The 18,374-nt window shown below is 46.1% G+C and overlaps 1 protein-coding gene across 3 annotated transcripts in view; it reads left to right on the top strand.

The window, feature by feature from the left end:
- The window catches only part of DYRK1A (dual specificity tyrosine phosphorylation regulated kinase 1A), a 133,413-nt gene that overhangs the window by 38,981 nt on the left and 76,058 nt on the right, over window positions 1-18,374 (top strand). The window lies entirely within an intron of this gene.

The following is an 18,374-nucleotide window of genomic DNA, read 5'->3' as shown; positions in this document are numbered from 1 at the left end:
TCTAAAACAAGTGTGGATAAAAAAATTTCAAAACCTTTTCAGATATCATACCCTTTTTGGGGGGGAAAGGGGGGCGCTGCTATGTGGATCTCTCAAAATGTCGTGTATATTTTGTTTCAACCAGAAGGGCATTACTATGGCCAAGCCTCAAATCCCGGAAAATGGGATACATAATGGAAAAAAAACAAATGAAGCAAAGTAGATTCCTTGGGCCTCATAAGGCTGGAGCAGGAGTGTAACTGCTTAGTTGCAATTAGTTTTACCAAAAGTTTTGATATATGTGGAATCTATAAGTTAAGAAATCTTATTTCTGATGATATACATAAATTCTTTTTTTTGGGGGTATGGTTAATAAGTTGATCTGAAAAGTGCTGATATTCAAGAGATAGACTTGCACTTACATAAAGTATAGTAACAGTAGCCAGCTAAGACTATAATAATCAATTGCTCGTATTCCAAAGCCTCTAGAGGTGAACAAACACAGAACAGAGCAAGAATTTGTCATTTGTTTGTTTCACTTTAAAACTCATGCATACTTAATTAAAAGACAAAAAGGATAGATGGCTGCATGCATGCATGCATGCATATCTTTTGATTGAGAGTCCTTAGTTGCATAGATCCTTCATGCATGAACTGCTTCACATGATGTATTTACATGGAGCAAACCGAATTAAGTTTAAGATGCTGTAGATGGATATCTTTCTTTCAAAATTAAGTATTTTGTCATTTCGTTTAAATATCTGAAATATCTTATGGTGATAGATATAAAAAAAAAGTGCTTTTTTCTGGGGACACAGTTGAAGAAAATTGTTGATGCCTGCCACCCAATGGAGCTAGGAATGAGGGCTTCAGAGTGTGGGAGGGGGCTCTGGGCTGGAGCAGGTGGTTGGATTGCGGGAGGGGGTCAGGACTCTGGGCTGGGGGTTCAGGCTCTGGGGTGGGGCCAGGGATGAGGGGTTTTGGGTGCAGGGAGGGGTTCCAGGTTTGGGGGGGGAGGGGTCAGGACAGGGGATTGGGGCACAGGGTTGGGAACTGGACTTACCTCTGGTGGCTCCCGGTCAGCAGTGCAACCGGGGTGCAGAGTCAGGCTTTCAGTCTGTCCTGGCACCATGGACTGCGCTGGGCCCCGGAAGCGGCCAGCATCAGGTCTGGCTCCTAGGCAAAGGCGCACAAGTAGCTTCAAGCGACTCTCGCCTGCGGGCACCACTTCCCCTCCCTCCCCCAGTTTCCATTGGCCAGTTCCCGGAGTGTGGAGCTGGTGCTCGGGACAGGGGCAGCGTGCGGAGCCCCGTCGCCTCCCTGCCTAGAATCCGGACTCGCTGATGACAGCTTCCGGGGCGCAGCACGGTGGCAGAATAGGTAGGCACTAGTCTGCTTTAGCTGGGCAGCACCGCCAACGGGAATTTTAACATCCTGATCAGCGGTGCTGACCAGAGCAACCCCAGGGCCTGACTTGCCACGACCCAGTACTGGATCACAATCCGAACTTTGAAAAACGCTGGCCTAGTGGACACGCAGCATATACCAGCAAAAGGAGTTACTTTGTGTGTGCAGTTAAACCACCTCCGTGAGCATCATAAGATATACCAGCAAAAGGACTCTCTTTCTGGTATAACTTGCATCTGTACAGGGGATTTTGCTGGCATAGCAGTCAGAGGTGTGATATTTTTTTTTTCTCCTCACATTCTTAAGCGATATAACTATGTCAGCAAAATTTTGTGATATACTCCTGGCCTGAGTGCTCTCATAAGGATATCCAAAAACAGTACTGAGAATCCCCTTCTGTTTTAAGGCTACCACAAACACACTGGTGAATAAGCATGTTTGGGAGATCATACCATGCTAATGGTGACAGCATGAAGATGGGATAGTTATCATGTTTGGTCAAATTCAAATACTTATGTATGGTGATCGAAATCTGTGGCCATGTTAAATAAGGAAATGTATGTCATGGGTTTTTTGTTTTTGTTACTGTGCAACAGAATTTATCAAGTATTAACTCCTTAATCTCAGCCACCTATATGGTTAGGACAGAGCTCAAAGTGGATAAATTACATATTTTTATGTATGTTGATCATCCTATATTCAGTGTGAAGTTATTCTGAGCGCACCATGAGATGAGCTGTGGAATGATAGATGTCTGAAATGTTAAGGACTGGAAGATTCTGAGCCACTGTATGTTACATTTTAAAACTTCTAATTCTGAAGTTGATAGAAAGTGTAATAATACTATATCTTACTTCAGTCTACAGTTGTAAAACGCTGCTCGCTGGAAAGGGAACAAAGCCAAAGTAGTGCTCCTTCTGACATTGTATTACAATGTTGATATTCTACAGTTTTTTTTTTTAAATTTTTTGTTTGTTTTTTGTGGTCAGATTGCTTATTAAAATTATTTGGAGAAAGTTCGAACACATTTTGGGAAATAAAGAGTACAGAGCTGGAATTACAGATTTGTAAAATATTTGGGTGTTGGTTTTATGTAATAGTAAAAAGAAAATGACAGTATGAAGGGTTGGACTGTGCCTTCTGTGTGATTGTTTCTGACATAGTATTTAACTGCTAATTTTATTAAATGTTCACTGCACCTGTTTTAAGAGGGTAACTGTTGTGCTATATTATGAACAAGATCTAATGTTGCTTCTTCAATTTTTGTAAATCATTTGTTCTTTGAATGATTGTCCACAAGTATTCCGCTTCTTGTACACATCTGCATGAGATTAGAGTCTTTTGAGTAACAGTTTATTTTGGTGCCATGCTGCACCTGCAAGCCCTCTGGTCACCCTGAAGCTGAGGGTAAAACAATAGTGCGGCCACAACCACTCTCCAGTTCTTTCTTACTGCTCATAGCTGTGATACAGAACACCTATAGTGTCTGCATCTCTGTATGCTGTACAGTTTTTCTTTCAAGGTAGATACAGTTTAATTCTTTTAGTCCATTGACTTAAAAAAATGGATTTTAGGGTCTTTGAGTCCATGTGCTGCTTTTGTCACCCGGACCTGCCTATCCATGGTGGAGACAAATCCCCTGGATTAAAGATCTTCCTCTCTTTCAGTGGAAAAATCCCCATCAATGATGGAGACTCCAGGTGCCTCTTCTGTCTGGGGCAAGTACACATATCATGAAAGTGCTCTATAGCTGCTTTTCAAAAAGAACCCAGAGTCCATGTGTCTTGACTCAAACTTTTCTTCCTCAAGAGCTCAATGAGGGTTTTCTTGGCACTGGAAGGCAAGAAGACTGGTCTTTACCAGACCACCTCTCAGAGCTCCCCAGTAAGCCATCTGTCTGTCTGCTGTGGCTTCCAGAGCCCATTTGGGGTTGAGGAAGTTCCATTTCTGTGCTATGGAGTTGGTCAGTACCTCCTTCATCTCTTCAGCCCAAGCCTCTGATGAGAGAGGATGGAAGGAGCATCACTCTTGAGGTGGCTAGAAAAGGAGATCCTCCTTCTCTGGATCTGAGCAGATCCAGCCTAGGAGGCAGTTTGAGGCCCAGATCAGGTCCTACTGATGCCTCAGCACCAAGCAACCATTGACCAGCCTCTGCGGATGTTCCAGAACCTGACAGTATATTTGGTACTGGCGACCGAGGATCAAAGTGCTTGGCGCTGAAACAATCAGCACAGAGACACTCTGCACTGAAACCAACAGTATAGAAGTGCTCTTTGGACCTCCTGGCACCAACACGGTAGCCCCGGCACCAGAAAAGTGTGATCTGACTGATAGTTTTCCTTCAATACTGAAAACGTTTGCACTGACTTCTGCCCTGTGCTCTGTGGTACCAACCATTCTTCCTGAAACTTTGCCCCGGAGCCTCTTTGTGGTACCAATGTGGTTCATGGTACCAGTAGATTTAGTATAGGACCAACCTGCTGTTCTATTGCTGTCCTCCACTAAGAAACTTTCTACGCTGGTTTCAGTACAGGTTACTTTCATATTCTCGAGACATCTACACCACCTATGGAGGGTGGTAAATCCTTGCTTTCTCGTCTGCCTCAGAGGACCAGTGTGAAACGTCTGCCTTAGTCCCTAGACCCATACAACTCTAGGTTGTCTGAAACGGTATTCAGAGACTGTCTCTGTAGTCCCTCCTGTGGGAACAACCATGAGCAATACCCTGCATGGTACCTATCATGGTCTGAACCTCACTTTTCCAGAATTCCATGCAGTCAAGCCCCTTCTTGGCCCCGGGGCGGGGAGTATGCTCTACTGACAGGGTTCCCACTGCCTCTCTGACAACTAGAGCAAGGCCCTCGTAGACCTCAAGATGGTCACGGTACTCAGCTGGCACCTCATGTACTTGATACAGAGAGCGAATAGAAGGACTTTCAGGAAACTGAAGGTCAACCTGTCCCAACAGCAATCTCATCCTCTTCACCTAATGAAGCAGTGGCCATGATAGTTCTAAACCAGCCTGTAGATTACTGGATCTTTGAGAAACTTCCAGGAGGATGGCTGACACTCTGGAAACCCCAGTTGAGACTATGCGACTACTTCTCATAGACTACAAGGCCAGAAGGGACCATCAGGATCATCTAGTCTGACCATCTGGACATTGCAGGCTACAAAACCTCACCAACCCATTCCTGTAATAGACCCATAACCTTTGGCTGAGTTACTGAAGTCCTCAGATCATGCTTGTAAAATTTTAAGTTACAGAGAATCCACCGTTTACACTAGTTTAAACATGCAAGTGCCCCATGCTGCAGAAGAAGGAGAAACCCCCCTGGGTTCCTTGCACTAACTTCTTGACATCCTGCACTTGTTGGCCCCTGGTAGATTGGCAGTACAATCGTGTATGGTCATTAATGGACTCCAGTATGCAAGATCTCTTTCACAGATGTGGGTGCCTGACTTCAGAGCTGTTTGCATCCAACCAGAATGTCAGATGCTCCAGAGCGGGAGCCAGTCCTAGCTCTCTGCCTTTCTGATTCCATGGGCACGGGATTGATGTATGCCTACCCTCCAATTCCCCTGATACCCAGAGTCCTCAGTAAAATCACAGAAGACACAGTTCAAATGATGATGCTAGCCTAGCACTGGAGTGGCCCAGATAGTTCTAGTTCTCAGACTTCTTGAACTTGTCAATATGGCCTCGACCATGCTCTCACATACCCGGACATTAGCATGCAATTGCAGGGATAAATCCTGCACCTAGAGATATCTCTCCATCTCACAGTCTGGATGCTAGCTAGATGATATCCACTGACAGATTTTGCTATTTAGCGGTTCAAAACATCCTGATTTTCAGCAGAAAGGACTCCACCAGACTGAACTATACTGCTAATTGGAAGAGATTCTCTATCTGGTCCTTGGAGAATTGCCTCTCCCTGGGATGCACCTCTGTCTGCCATCCTGGACTGTCTGCTTGCTTTAAAGTATTTGGGCCTTTTCATTAGCTCCATAAAGTGCTTCTCTTGGTGATCTCTGTTCACCATCCCCCAGTGGAAGGTCACACTGTTTTTTCTCAGTGACTAGATTTCTCAAGGTCTCATTCATGTCTGTCAAAGAGGCCCTCCACCCTTCTGGGACCTCACCATTGTTCTAACAGGTTTAATGGGAGGGGACCCCCTTTTGAATCTTTGATGACTTGCTCTTTGTAACGCCTCTCTGTGAAGACTGCATTCCTACTGGCCATAACCTCAGCCAGAAGGATAGGAGAGATTCAAGTCCTTATTATGGTCAGGCCAGTTTATAGAGGTTTCCATGGTTGCAAAATGACTTAAAGACCTCAGTGAATGACTTCAGTCTTAATCGAATAATCCACCTACCAATCTTCCCTAAGCATCACTCCATTTGAGGAGAAGCTATAATTCACACTTTGGATATTGTCAGGGTTTTTTCCTACTGTCTAGAAAAAAGTCCTTCAGAAATTCTTCTAGATTGTTCCTCATGTTTGCTGACAGGATGAAAGGTTGGTCAGTCTCCATTCAGACTGTCAGAATAAATCTTGGATTATATTGAAATGTGCTATGTGGTGGGACACTTAGATCCATCTGGACAAGTTAGAACTGATTCCGTCAGGGCTCAGGAGACCTCGGTTTTCTCTCTGTGCATGTCCCTACCTCAGAGGTTTGTAAGACAGCTACCTGGAGTTCAGTCTATATCTTTTACTCAGCACTATCTCTTAGTAGAGGGCTCCAGGTTAGACACCTATCAGTAGACTCCCAAGTATCCACCTCCAGGGTACGAGTTACTGTTGCTTTTGAGGGGAATGCAGAAGTGGAATGCATGTGGACTATCACTCGAAAAATGGTTGCTTTATAGTGATTGGTTGTTCTTCGAGTGCTTGCTCATATCGAGTCCAATTAGATGTGTGCGCGCCGCGTGCGCGATCGTCAGAAAATTTTTACCCCAGCAACACTCGGTGGGTCGGCTGAGGCGCCCCCTGGAGTGGCGCCTTCATGGCGCCGGATATGTTCCCCAGCCGACCCAGCACTCCCTCAGTTCCTCCTTACCGCCCATGATGGTTGTTAGAACTGTGGGGTGCAGTGTAGCTGATCTTCACTCTCCCTAGCCTTCTCTCTTAGTATCTGTTAATAGTTGTAATTAGTTGTTAATAGTTAGTGTAGTTAGATTAGTGTACTTAGTAGGGTGGAGTGGGGTCTTCTCCCCTCTCCCCTGTCCCGGAACTGCGGCTCATGCCGAGGTCTCTCAGCTTGATTGAAGCTGATGCCAACGGGAGACCCCCATGACTCTTGCCTAAGGTGTCTGGGGGAATCCCACCAAGCGGACAAGTGCTGCATTTGCAAAGCCTTCAAGCAGAGGACCAACTGTAAACTCAAGCAACTCCTTATGGAGGTGGCACTTAGCCCGGTCCCTTCCTCCGCGCACCGGGACTCGGCGTCATCTTCGGTGCGGAGTGCCCCTGCGGCACCGACTGTCCAGCACGGCGTTCAGACTCTGCTGAAGACTCATGGCGTCGGGGCCTCCCCCGGCACCTCCACCACCGAGGCGCTGGTCCCTTTCTCTGGGCCAGAAGAAGCAGCAGCCCAAGCAGGTGACGACTGCTTCTTCTTTGTCGGTTTGACAGCCACTGATGCTTCCTGCATCGCAGCCAGAGCCACGTCCATTGCTGGAGCGCACAGGACAAGTAACAGCTCCTGCACCGTCGACTCCGCCTCCATGTTGTCACGCTCACAAGGTGGCCACCATGCCTAGGACCAGGGTGAGGACGGTGCAGGACAGTGGCTGGACGAAGGCCAGGACCCAGGCCAAGGACCTCCACAATGGTCTTTTTGGACCCCCTGGGCATACCATCAGGCCCAAAGGGTTCATTTAGGGCTTCCTGTTCCGCCCCTTTGGAGCCCTGAGTACTGAAGGCTACTCTGTCTCCCCCCCGGGGGGTTCTGAGGGGACTGCTCCAGTGCCAACACAGGCCCACGCCCCTAGCGTGGTGGACCTTGGGCAACAAGTTCCTCCACGTGAGGACCCCATGGAGGATCCCTTAGTCCTGGGGGTATCTTCCTCGTCCTCGCCTGATGAGGCAGTGGCAGGGACTACGGTTTCGGGCCCTCCTCCTATGGACCTCCGCGCCTACCGGGAGCTGCTCTGCAGGGTGGCACACAATATAAACCTCCAGGGAGAGGAGGTGGTAGAGGTAGAGGACCTGTTGGTCGACGTTCTGTCTGCGGAGGTACCGTCCAGGGTGGCCCTCTCAGTTATATGGACTATACAGGCCAATGCCAAGACAATCTGGCAATCTCCAGCCTCTCTTCCACCTATGGGTGGAAAGGAAGTATTTTGTTCCCTCAAAGGAGTACGAGTACCTCTACTTGCACCCCCAACCATGTTCCCTTGTTGTGGCTTTGGTCAACGAGAAGGAATGGCATGGTCAGCAGGCCCCAGCGCCCAAATCAAAGGATGCTAGATGCCTAGACTTGTTTGGACGTAAGGTGTATTTGGCTGGAGGCTTGCAGCTCAGGGTGGCCAACCAGCAGGCACTCCTGAGCAGATACGATTGCAATTCATGGCACTCTGTGGAGAAATTCAAAGAGTTGGTTCCACAGGAGTCCAGAGAGGAATTTGGAGCTCTAGTGGAGGAGGGCAAGAAGGTGGCCGGAACCTCCCTACAAGCCTCTCTGGACGCGGTGGACTCGGCGGCTAGGACCCTGGCCTCAGGCATAGCCATGCACCACATCTCATGACTGCAGGTCTCTGGCTTCCCACCAAAGTTGCAGCAGACCCTCCCCTTTGATGGCCAGGGCCTATTCTCAGACAAAATAGACTCAAGGCTGCAGAGTCTGAAGGACTCGAACTATTATGCGTTCTTTGGGAATGCATACCCCAGTAACGCAGAGGAGGCCCTTCAGACCACAGCCTCAGAGGTCCTACCCTCCCCCTTGGCCAAGATAGGACTTCTTTAGAAGACGCGGCCAAAGTGGTAGAAGACAACAAACTGGCTACCAAGCTGGCCAGGGCCCTCCCAAGCCATCGGCTGGGCCTAGCAGAACTTTTGAAGGTGCGCCCGAGGACTGAGCACCAGTCTCCATTCAGGATTGTTCCCTGCCTTTCCAAGATCATCTCTCCCATTTCCTCCGTGCATGGTCTCGCATAACATCAGACTGTTGGGTCCTTCGCATGGTGGAAAGGGGTTACTCTCTTCAATTTGCTTTCCCCCACCCTCCTACCCTGTCTCTCTTCAGGGACCCTTTTCACAAGCACCTCCTTCTACAGGAGGTCCAATCACTCCTCGCTGTGGGGGCAATAGAGGAGGTTCCAAGAGAGTCAAAGGGCAGGGGTTTTTATTCCTGCTACTTCCTAATCCCCAAGGCCAAGGGCAGGCTTCAGCCCATCCTGGACCTACGCGGACTCAACAGATTCATGGTAAAGTTGAAGTTCCGCATGGTCTCTCTAGGGACCATTATTCCTTCCTTAGATCCCGGAGACTGGTACACCGCCCTCGACATGAAGGATGCATACTTCCATATTGTGATCTACCCAGCGCACAGACGCTTCCTTCACTTTGTGGTCAATCAACAGCACTTTCAATTCACCGTCTTTCCTTTTGGCCTATCTGCAGCCCCCAGGGTGTTTACCAAGTGCATGGCTGTTGTGGCTTCTTTCCTTCGTCGACAACGGATCCAAGTGTTCCCATACCTCGATGACTGGCTTATTCGGGGCCGCTCCAGGGATCAGGTGCAGTCTCATGTCCAGTTCACCATGAACATGTTCAATCGACTGGGCCTCCTGCTCAGTGTCACGAAATGTACTCTGATACCAACCGAGAGGATAGAATTCATAGGAGCAGTCTTAGACTCAGGCCTAGCCTGAGCACTTCTGCCGGAAGCATGCTTCCAATCCCTGGTGAACATCGTCCACAGCCTGCAAAATGTCCCAACCTCAACCGTGAAAACATGTCTATGCCTCCTGGGACATATGGCCTCTTGCACATATGTGACCATGTATGCCAGGCTGTGGCTACGTCCACTCCAAGCCTGGCTATCAACAGTATACCGCCCAGCTTGAGCACGGTGGCTACCGTCCGCCAGGGATATTAGCCTCTCTAGACTGGTGGCTGAACCCCAAATCAGTGTGCGAAGGGGTGCCATTTCATGCCCCGCAGCCCTCCATACACAGGGGCTATGGTCGGGAGGAGAGTTATCCCTGCACATCAATGTACGGGAACTCAGCTGTGCACCTGGCGTGTCAGGCATTCTGAGAGCGCATTCCAGGCTGTTGTGTTGCAGTCCTCATGGAAAACACAACGGCCATGTTTTACATCAACAAGCAAGGGGGAGCCCGGTCATCCCCCCTCTGTCAGGAGGCCACTCATCTGTGGGAATTCTGTATAGCCCACTTGATCCATCTGGTGGCGTTGTTTCTCCCAGGAGTCCAGAACACCTTAACAGACCACCTCAGCAGATCATTTCAGACTCAAGAGTGGTCGGTTTGCCCGGACATCATTCACTCTGTCTTCCTGAAGTGGGGCTTCCCCCTGACAGAGCTATTCGCCTCTCGCGAGAATCGGAAATGCCAAGTGTTCTGCTCTCTACAAGGACACTCTCCAGGTTCCCTGTCAGACGCCTTCCTCATACAGTGGAAGGATCACCTGTGCTACGCCTTCGCTCCATTCCCGCTAGTCCACAGGGTGCTGGTCAAGCTGCGCAGGGACAGAGCCTGTCTGATTTTGGTCATCCCAGCGGGGCACAGGCAGCACTGGTATACCACTCTCCTAGAGTTGTCGGTGGATACTCCAATTCCACTCCTTCTGTGGCCAGACCTGATCACTCAGGACCACCGACAACTCTGTCATCCCGACCTGCAATCTCTTCACCTCACAGCATGGATGCTGCATGGCTAACTCAATCTGAGCTGTGCTGCTCTTGCTTGGTACAGCAGGTAGCAAGAAGCCCTCTACCAGGTCCACATACTTAGCTAAGTGGAAGCTTTTTTCCTGCTGGTGCGCTCACTCATACGGCCCAGCTACAGGCGTCAGTACCTATCATCTTGGACTACCTGCTGTCCTTAAAACAGCAGGGCTTGGCAATATCATCCATCAGAGTGCAGCTGGCAGCTATTTCGGCTTTCCACCCGGGCGAAAACGGGCGTTCGGTCTTCTCCAATTCCATGGTCAGCAGATTTCTCAAGGGGTTGGAGCGCCTGTTCCGACGAATTCGACAACCGGTCCCTACGTGGGATCTTAACCTTGTCCTCCCCAAACTCATGGCCACCTGCTCGCTCCTGTAAGTTTCCTGGAAGACAGCCTTCCTCGTAGCTATCACTTCGGCGAGGTGTGTCTCTGAGCTCTGGGCACTCACATCAGAACCGCTGTATATGGTGTTCCATAAGGACAAGGTACAGCTGTGGCCCCACCCGGCCTTCCTCCTTAAGGTGGTGTCCTGGTTGAGATGGAAGGCAGACGTCTTCCTCCCTGTCTTCTACCCGAAGCCGCATGCCTCTGGACGGGAACAACAGCTGCACTCCCTGGACGTTCACAGGGCCCTCGCCTTCTACATTGAATGAACGAAACCTTTCAGGAAAACATTGCAGCTGTTTGTTGCTGTGGCAGACCGGATGAAGGGCCTTCTGGTCTCCTCCCAGCGCATCACATCATGCATCCGTGCGTGCTATGACTTGGCTGGTGTCCTGACTACGCACCTTACAGCCCACTCCATGCGGGCTCAGGCTTCATCTTCTGCTTTTCTGGCACATGTACCCATACAGTAGATACGAAGGGCAGCGACTTGGTCTTCGGTGCATACCTTCGCCGCCCACTATGCGATAATTCAGCAGTCCAGGGGTGATGCCGCATTTGGTTCAGCGGTCCTTCACTCCGCGACATCTCACACCGACCCCACCGCCTAGGTAAGGCTTGGGAGTCACCTAATTGGAATAGATATGAGCAAGCACTGGAAGAAGAAAAGACGGTTCTTGGAGATGTGTTGCTCATATCCATTCCAAACCCGCTCTCCTTACCCTCTGTTGGAGTAGCTGGCAAGAAGGAACTGAGGGGGCGTTGGGTCGGCTGGGGCATATATCTGGCGCCATGAAGGCGCCACTCCAGGGGGTGCCTCAGCTGACCCACCGAGTGTTGCTGGGGTAAAAATCTTCCGATGATCATGCATGCGGCACGCACACACCTAATTGGAATGGATATGAGCAACACATCTCGAAGAACAACAATTACAAAGGTGAGTCACCGTCTTTTCTCTGAGACTTGTCCACATGTATTCTACAGCCTATCCTTTCCCTGATACTGGATTCTGTTTTTTGTGAAGGAACTGGAGAATGGTTGCAGCAGCCCTACCAAATTCATGGTCATGAAAAGCGGGTCACGAACTGTGAAATCTGATCTTCTCTGTGAAATGTGCCTCTGTGAAATGTGCCTCTGTGAGGGCAGTCCAACTGCAGCTCCTATCATGCGCTGGGCTCCAGCTGCTAGTCCTGATGGGGCTTGGGAGGGACAGGACATCCTTTTCTCCTGTAGGGACCATTGCTGGGTTTGGGTCAAACCCATCTCTGGGAATCTCCCCGGCTACAGGAAGCTCTGCCCCCTGCTCTGTTTATTGCTCTCATCACTCCCCAGCTGCGGGGGGAGGGATCACTGTATGGGGAGAAGCCATGGAGCTCCTTGCAGCTGGGACAGGTTCCTGGAGATGAGTCTACCAGTTCTGTTTTGTCTTGATTCTGGTTGGTGGCTTATGTATGTTCCAGTCTAAATATACTGGAGTAATCTTTTTGTAACTTTTCTACATATCTTGTACTGGTATTGCTTGTACTTATTTGCTGTACAGACATGTCTAGACATGGTAGAGGTTTCTTAAAGGAAGATGTCAAGAAGATAGTCCACCTTGGGTGAAAGGTATGCCTATTGACAATGTTAGTTATATGTAGCTAATGAACAAGCATTGTGTCAGGATCCTGGCTGTCGGGGTGTGGGCTGAGGCTGGGGCCTGAGTTGGAGGGGACCTAAGAATGTGGTCCGAGTTCAGTCTAGAGGGCCAAGACCTGAAGCAGCAGTCTGTACCAGTGTAATGCTGTAGGTAAGTTGGAGTTGAGGTTCATGAGTTGTACCAAGTCAGAGCCAAATGAGTCAGCTGAAGTAGGATTAGTGGAACAGAGGCAAGGTGAGATGTCGGGAGGGAGGCAAGGTGACTGGGGATCTGGAACTAAGAGCATGGTAGGTATTGGGAGTGCACAGCAGGTCTGTTTGCAGTAGCAAACCAGGGATCCACAGATAGCCTCTGGGTGTTTTCCCTTGGTCCAGATATGCTATTTAAGGCCTATCAAGGAACATGGTAGACTCTGCCAGTCTTCACCTCTGTGGGCAGGACATTCTGTGATATTTGAACCCGTAGGGCTCGTAGGCTGTTGTTCCTCACTTTGCCAGAGCTGTTGGGTGCTGGTGTGAACACACTGACGGATCCTCACATGTTGTGGGTGAAATATAATTTTTTTCTTGGGATAGACTAATGGTCTTACTTGAATAGAGGCCAGGAAGGAAATCTTAGTCTCTTGGTGGTGGTGGACAGAATGCAGTCAGATATGAATTGAACACAGTGGCCTGTTCCAGGGCAACAGTAGTTATGAAGAGTTGCACATCATGACGGAAGAGGAAGCCTAGCTGAAAGTGGAATTCTGTCTTTCAGGAATCTAGTTGTAGTCTACTCAACAAATGAGAACCTTGACTTCAAAACTAGATGTGTACTATAATCTTTGAATTTTGGGTTAGAGTTTTAAAAACCTTTATGCCTGACGTTAGACTCCTAAATCTGTATTTAAATACTTGAATAAAAGTTGCTTGATCTATTCGAAGGTACTGGGCACCGGTTGCTCCTCATGACACCAAGACACTGAAGTCCAAAATTTTCAGACTTTAGTGTCTTGGTGTCATGGGGAGCCACTGGTCTTCCCCCCATCATTGTAGCAAGTGTTTATGGCACTACAGTGGCAAAGCTGCAGTACTTCAGTTGTGCAGCTGTTGTGCCTGTGATGTAAATAAGCCCTAGGTTTTCATCTAAGAGGAAGTAGATGCCCACTAAATTTTTAAAATAGGATTTTTCCTCAACCATAGATCAGCACAGAAACTAACTTACTTTTTTCCTAGATAGGAAAGGATTTAAAACAGAAGGCATTATTGGCAGCCCCTATTTTCTGTTTGTCTCCTATGAGAGAACAATTTTGTTGGGTTTCTTGAGGGACTCAGACCTTTCCTAGTGGGTACCTAGCCTTTTCTTTTCATCCCTGGGGATTGCCTTTTCTTTCCTTGTGGCATGCAGTGGAGTTATGTCAGACAAATGAGTCTTAGAAATACATATAACTAATATGACAGGTTTCAGAGTAGCAGCCGTGTTAGTCTGTATGCGCAAAAAGAAAAGGAGTACTTGTGGCACCTTAGAAACTAACAAATTTATTTGAGCATAGGCTTTTGTGAGCTACATCTCACTTCATCATATGTGTCCAGATGGTATTTTCTGTTCAGTTTACTCTGTGCTGCCATACCCAGTCCTTTTTCCTGTTCCTTTTTTGGGGGATCCCTTTTTTAAGAGTCTCTAAGGTGCCACAAGTACTCCTCTTCTTTCTTAAGAAGGAAAGAGAAGCCTCTGTCTTCTAAATGTGAGCAATATAGAATCTGCACCAGCATCATAAGAAGGCATTTTATTCCCCCTCCTCATTTCTAGGAACGATTTTTTCTATATCTAGAGTTAAATGAAGGTTCACATAATCCTTTCTGAAAGCTAAGAGACTGGTTTGTGCCTTTCAACCCAGCGGTGTTATATTTTCATATATTTATTGGCCAGCAAAAATACCTTTAGTTCGGAATTACCAGTACAAAGTGGTTACTTTTGGTGCTTTTACAGCTCCCAAATTCTTCATTAAATATCTAGGTGTAATGTCTGTACACTTAAGATGTTGAGGTATCTACATCTGTCATTACGTGAATCACTGGTTGAAAGGTGAATGAGAGCACATCTTCGGGGAATTCATTGTGTCCTATAGATAGTGGATGTAGTTCCAGGGTTTGGGTTTGAGGAGAAACTGAGAAAAGCCTTCTTTTTGCATAAACTTAGACTGTGGTGTTTATAGGGGCTGTTCTGGAATCTGCCAGAGAGACACATGTCAAGGGATGCAGAAATCTGTGCCTGTGAAGGACTTCATTGAAAGCCATATGGATCATTCGATTTTTGAGATTTACATGGCTTCTTGCATTTAAGTGATATTGTTTATTAGACTCAGGGTGGAAGCTCTGGCAGTGTACTTCTTGGGCAGTATATCAAAATCAAGAGGACAATATACAGTCCACTTTTACTGTGCTTTGAACTATCCAAGGTTCTCTACTGGGGTGGATAGTACCAGAAAAAAAAATTCAGAAAGTACCATTCAGTCCTCCTTCATCAATTGTAGCTGTGACAGATGCCTTGGTCATAGGTTGGAAAGAACTCAATGAACAATCCTGGGTCTCTTAAAAACCATAGTCAAAACTTCATATAAATGACTTAAGAGCTGAGAACAGTTCAATTTTCATTCTTTCATTTTGAGCTTTTCTATCTCCAAATCACGTATTGGTGGATAAGTCTTGATGGGCACCACTATGAACTCATATTATATAAGATGGCAGGGTTGCATTCATTCTTTTCTGTCTTACGAGAACATTGTGTGGTTTTGTGAATGGTTGTCAGATATCAAGTCATATCTCTGACCCTTCATTTTCTATCAACAGATTTAGAAGTCAGAAACTACATTGTTTTACACAAATAATCTTTACAAGACATTAGTCAGTCAGTCAGACATTTTGTCACAAAGGAGAGAGATGCATGCCTTCAGTTTTGCTTTAGAGGTGCAAAAATTCTAGTTCCTTGATAGATGTTTTCTTCTATACGGAAGTAAGTTGATATGCACCTGCCTTTGGCACACCTGCAACCAAGGGTCCTTTAAGAAAAGAGAGGACAAAGTTCATGTGATATTAATAGGTAAAGATACAGTTATATCATGGTGGTCACCACTTCTCATGGAACCCATGCATTTGTCTCTTTATTTCATCTCGGCCATGAAAGGTCACAGAACTGTGAATGTTGCCATTTATATAGACCCTGCTGCTGCACATTAGCAGTTCATTAGTTTGTTTTGATCAGTCGCATAGTTTGCTTTGATTTAGTCCCGTTGCAAAGGGGGCTATGTCAAAGTGAACTAATGAACTGCTGTTCCTCAACAGCATGGTCCAGAAGGGTGCCATCATCATAGCGTGAAATTATCTTTTTTTTTTAACTATGCTTGTGCTGTGAATTAAATATAATTTTACTGTGACAAAATCGTATCCAGGCTAATAAGTTTTTCTTGGCGGGTTGCTTCTTACTTCCATTCCTTGCATTGAAACCTAATCCATTATCTGTACTCTGGACCTCCTGTCTCAAGGCCAGAATCCAGTTTTTCATCTGAATCTAAATTCTCTTGGGCTGGTCGGTTGGGGTTTGGCATGTTGCTGATTTCTGATTTTGACTGTTCCCAAGAAGTTCAACAGATCCTTCAAGAAGTTCAAGAGGCCCCTCTCACTCTTAAGAGAATGCTGCTAATCTCTTGAACAGCCAAAGAATTGAGACTTGTGGGACATCTTTTTATCCTCTCTGAGGGCCCTAGAAGGAAAATAAAGAAAGGTTTTGGTGGTGAAGTCGTGCATCGTCCAAATCAATTCTTTCCAAGTGGATAAAGTGTCAAGTCTGAAAGCTTGCCTCTCTGCAGACAAAGTCCACTGCACTGGAAAGTTAACTGTCATGGGCTGAGAAGGTGTATTCATTGCTATTGGAGATGTATAATCCAAGCTTCCTGGGTTACCTATTCTACGCTATTTATTTTCTCTGAACACCACAGATTTATGTTCAGTTATCAACTAGCATATATTATTCAGTAACTGTGTGTTACAGGCAGTCTTCTTAAGTTTGGCACTACACTGATTTGGGAGGTCCCAAGTGATTGGGATTGGCATAGATGGAAGAGAAGAAAATTCTCCTTACCTCTGTTTTCATTGAGATCTCTGATGCTGGTCTAGATCTCCTCCTCTTTGCTGCCTCTTTGAGGATAAACTCTTGTTTTAATACAAAGATTTTTTTGTGGGATGGGGAATGTTTGTGAGCAAGTTTCATGCTAGTGTTTCAGGATCTCAGGTTTGTGAGATTTGTATTTTACTTAGTATATTACATTTTTAGAAGATACAACCGAGTTCTAGTAACAGTTCTAGTAATGTTAGTTAGGCTGCAATATTTAGATTCTATATTAAACAAGTTGATTGGGGACTATGGCTCCTTTATGCTACAAATATAACCATGTTGCAGACACATTTACAATGTCATTGTCTCCTGACCTGGTTATAATATGGCTAATGTTCTATTTGTATCACAAACTGAAATTGTGTTGCAACTGGGTCCCATGACACAGTTATTTGTAATGTAGATGAGATATTTATTAGAGCAGAGCTAACCCTGCAGGCTTCAATTCTTGTTAAGTTTTCATATTGAACTTGTGAGGTTCAGTTCACAGGTTAGTAAGTTTAACTCTAAAGAGTTGCATAGTTGTTTTGTACTTAGTCCCACATAATCCCTTCAATGCCCTTCAAACAAGCTTTTGAGCCCCCTTCATTACATTAGAGGTCCCTCCTCTGCCTAAAAACCCTCTTGCTATGGCACTGGGTCCAGGAGGCTCCTCTGTGTCTACCTTATCTTTTAGCCACCCTGAAAGGGGTGGTAGAATGTTTGTTTTCACCCCTGCTCTTCTTCCTTCAAATCAGGTATCTTGGTAAAGATCTCAGTTTCATATCTCTGAAAGAATCTTATGGTGGACAGGATGTACCTATTTCTCTTCTCCCCTTCTCCCACAGTAGTGCAGCAGAAGCAGCAAACAGGCTGCTCTGAGTAACTTGCTTTGGGCGGCAGGGAGCAGGTATACAATGCCCTATTAAAAACTGGGGAGACACACACACACACTCTCTCTCTCTCTCTCTCTCTCCCTTCTCTACAAAATTGTGGGTGGAAAGGGAGATGAGAATTGTTGGGCTTATTCGTGAAAAGGGGGAACAGATGGAGATAGGTCAGTACAGAGTGGGTCACAAAGCTAAACATGAGTCTCAGCCCAGGTTTCTGAAATTCTTGTCACCAGGGGCTGAGGTTTAAAGAAGCAGGGAATCTTAAATCTAGGGTAAGTTTAAGATTTGTTGTAAACAATTTGCACAGCTCTAAAACTTATAAACTATCATTTCCAGAAAATCACAGTCGTGAGTAAAGGAATTTCAACAATTTCTGGAGTACAGACTGCTTTGATTGTAGACCAGAAACATGAGAACATATAGATGTCGAGATATACAAAGTATAATACTTGGAAAATAAAAAATTGTGTGTATTATATATATATATATATTTTGTATATTCCTGGGTCGTAATACTGTTTTCATGACACAGTTGCAGTTAAGTAATATACCCTTTTTTAATGTTGTGTTGTATTTAAAGAATCTTAGTACTGCTTTGGGCAAATAAACATTCACAAACTAAGTTTTACTACTTCAGATTTCAGTTTGCGTTCTCTCTAATGAGAAGGTAAATCAAGTAGATAGGAAACAGTGCAATTTATTAACTGGGATGAGGTTGTTTAATGATTTCACAAAGTCTGAGTGTAGAGTATCAGGAACTAAAAGTTGAACTGAGACACTTCTGATTTGGGTTAAATACCACTGCCAAAATATGTAATTTTGTTAAAGAAATACCTGGCTACTTCTTTTCAAGTGCACTGATTTTATGAAAATAGGAAAAAAATTATTTTAAATAGTTTTAAGTATGGTTTTGGTAGATACACAGGAGAGGTGTGTGTAAATAGTCTGAAATTTTTTTAAGTCTGTTCCAGTTTTATTTGTTTAAAAGCACATATATTCACGAAACTCAAATAAATTGCTCTAA

The sequence above is a fragment of the Lepidochelys kempii genome, chromosome 1 (genome assembly GCF_965140285.1).
Source record: "Lepidochelys kempii isolate rLepKem1 chromosome 1, rLepKem1.hap1, whole genome shotgun sequence".
Lineage (NCBI taxonomy): Eukaryota > Metazoa > Chordata > Testudines > Cheloniidae > Lepidochelys > Lepidochelys kempii.
The sequence above is the reverse complement of the archived record's forward strand: the minus strand, read 5'-3'. Positions and strand labels throughout refer to the sequence as shown.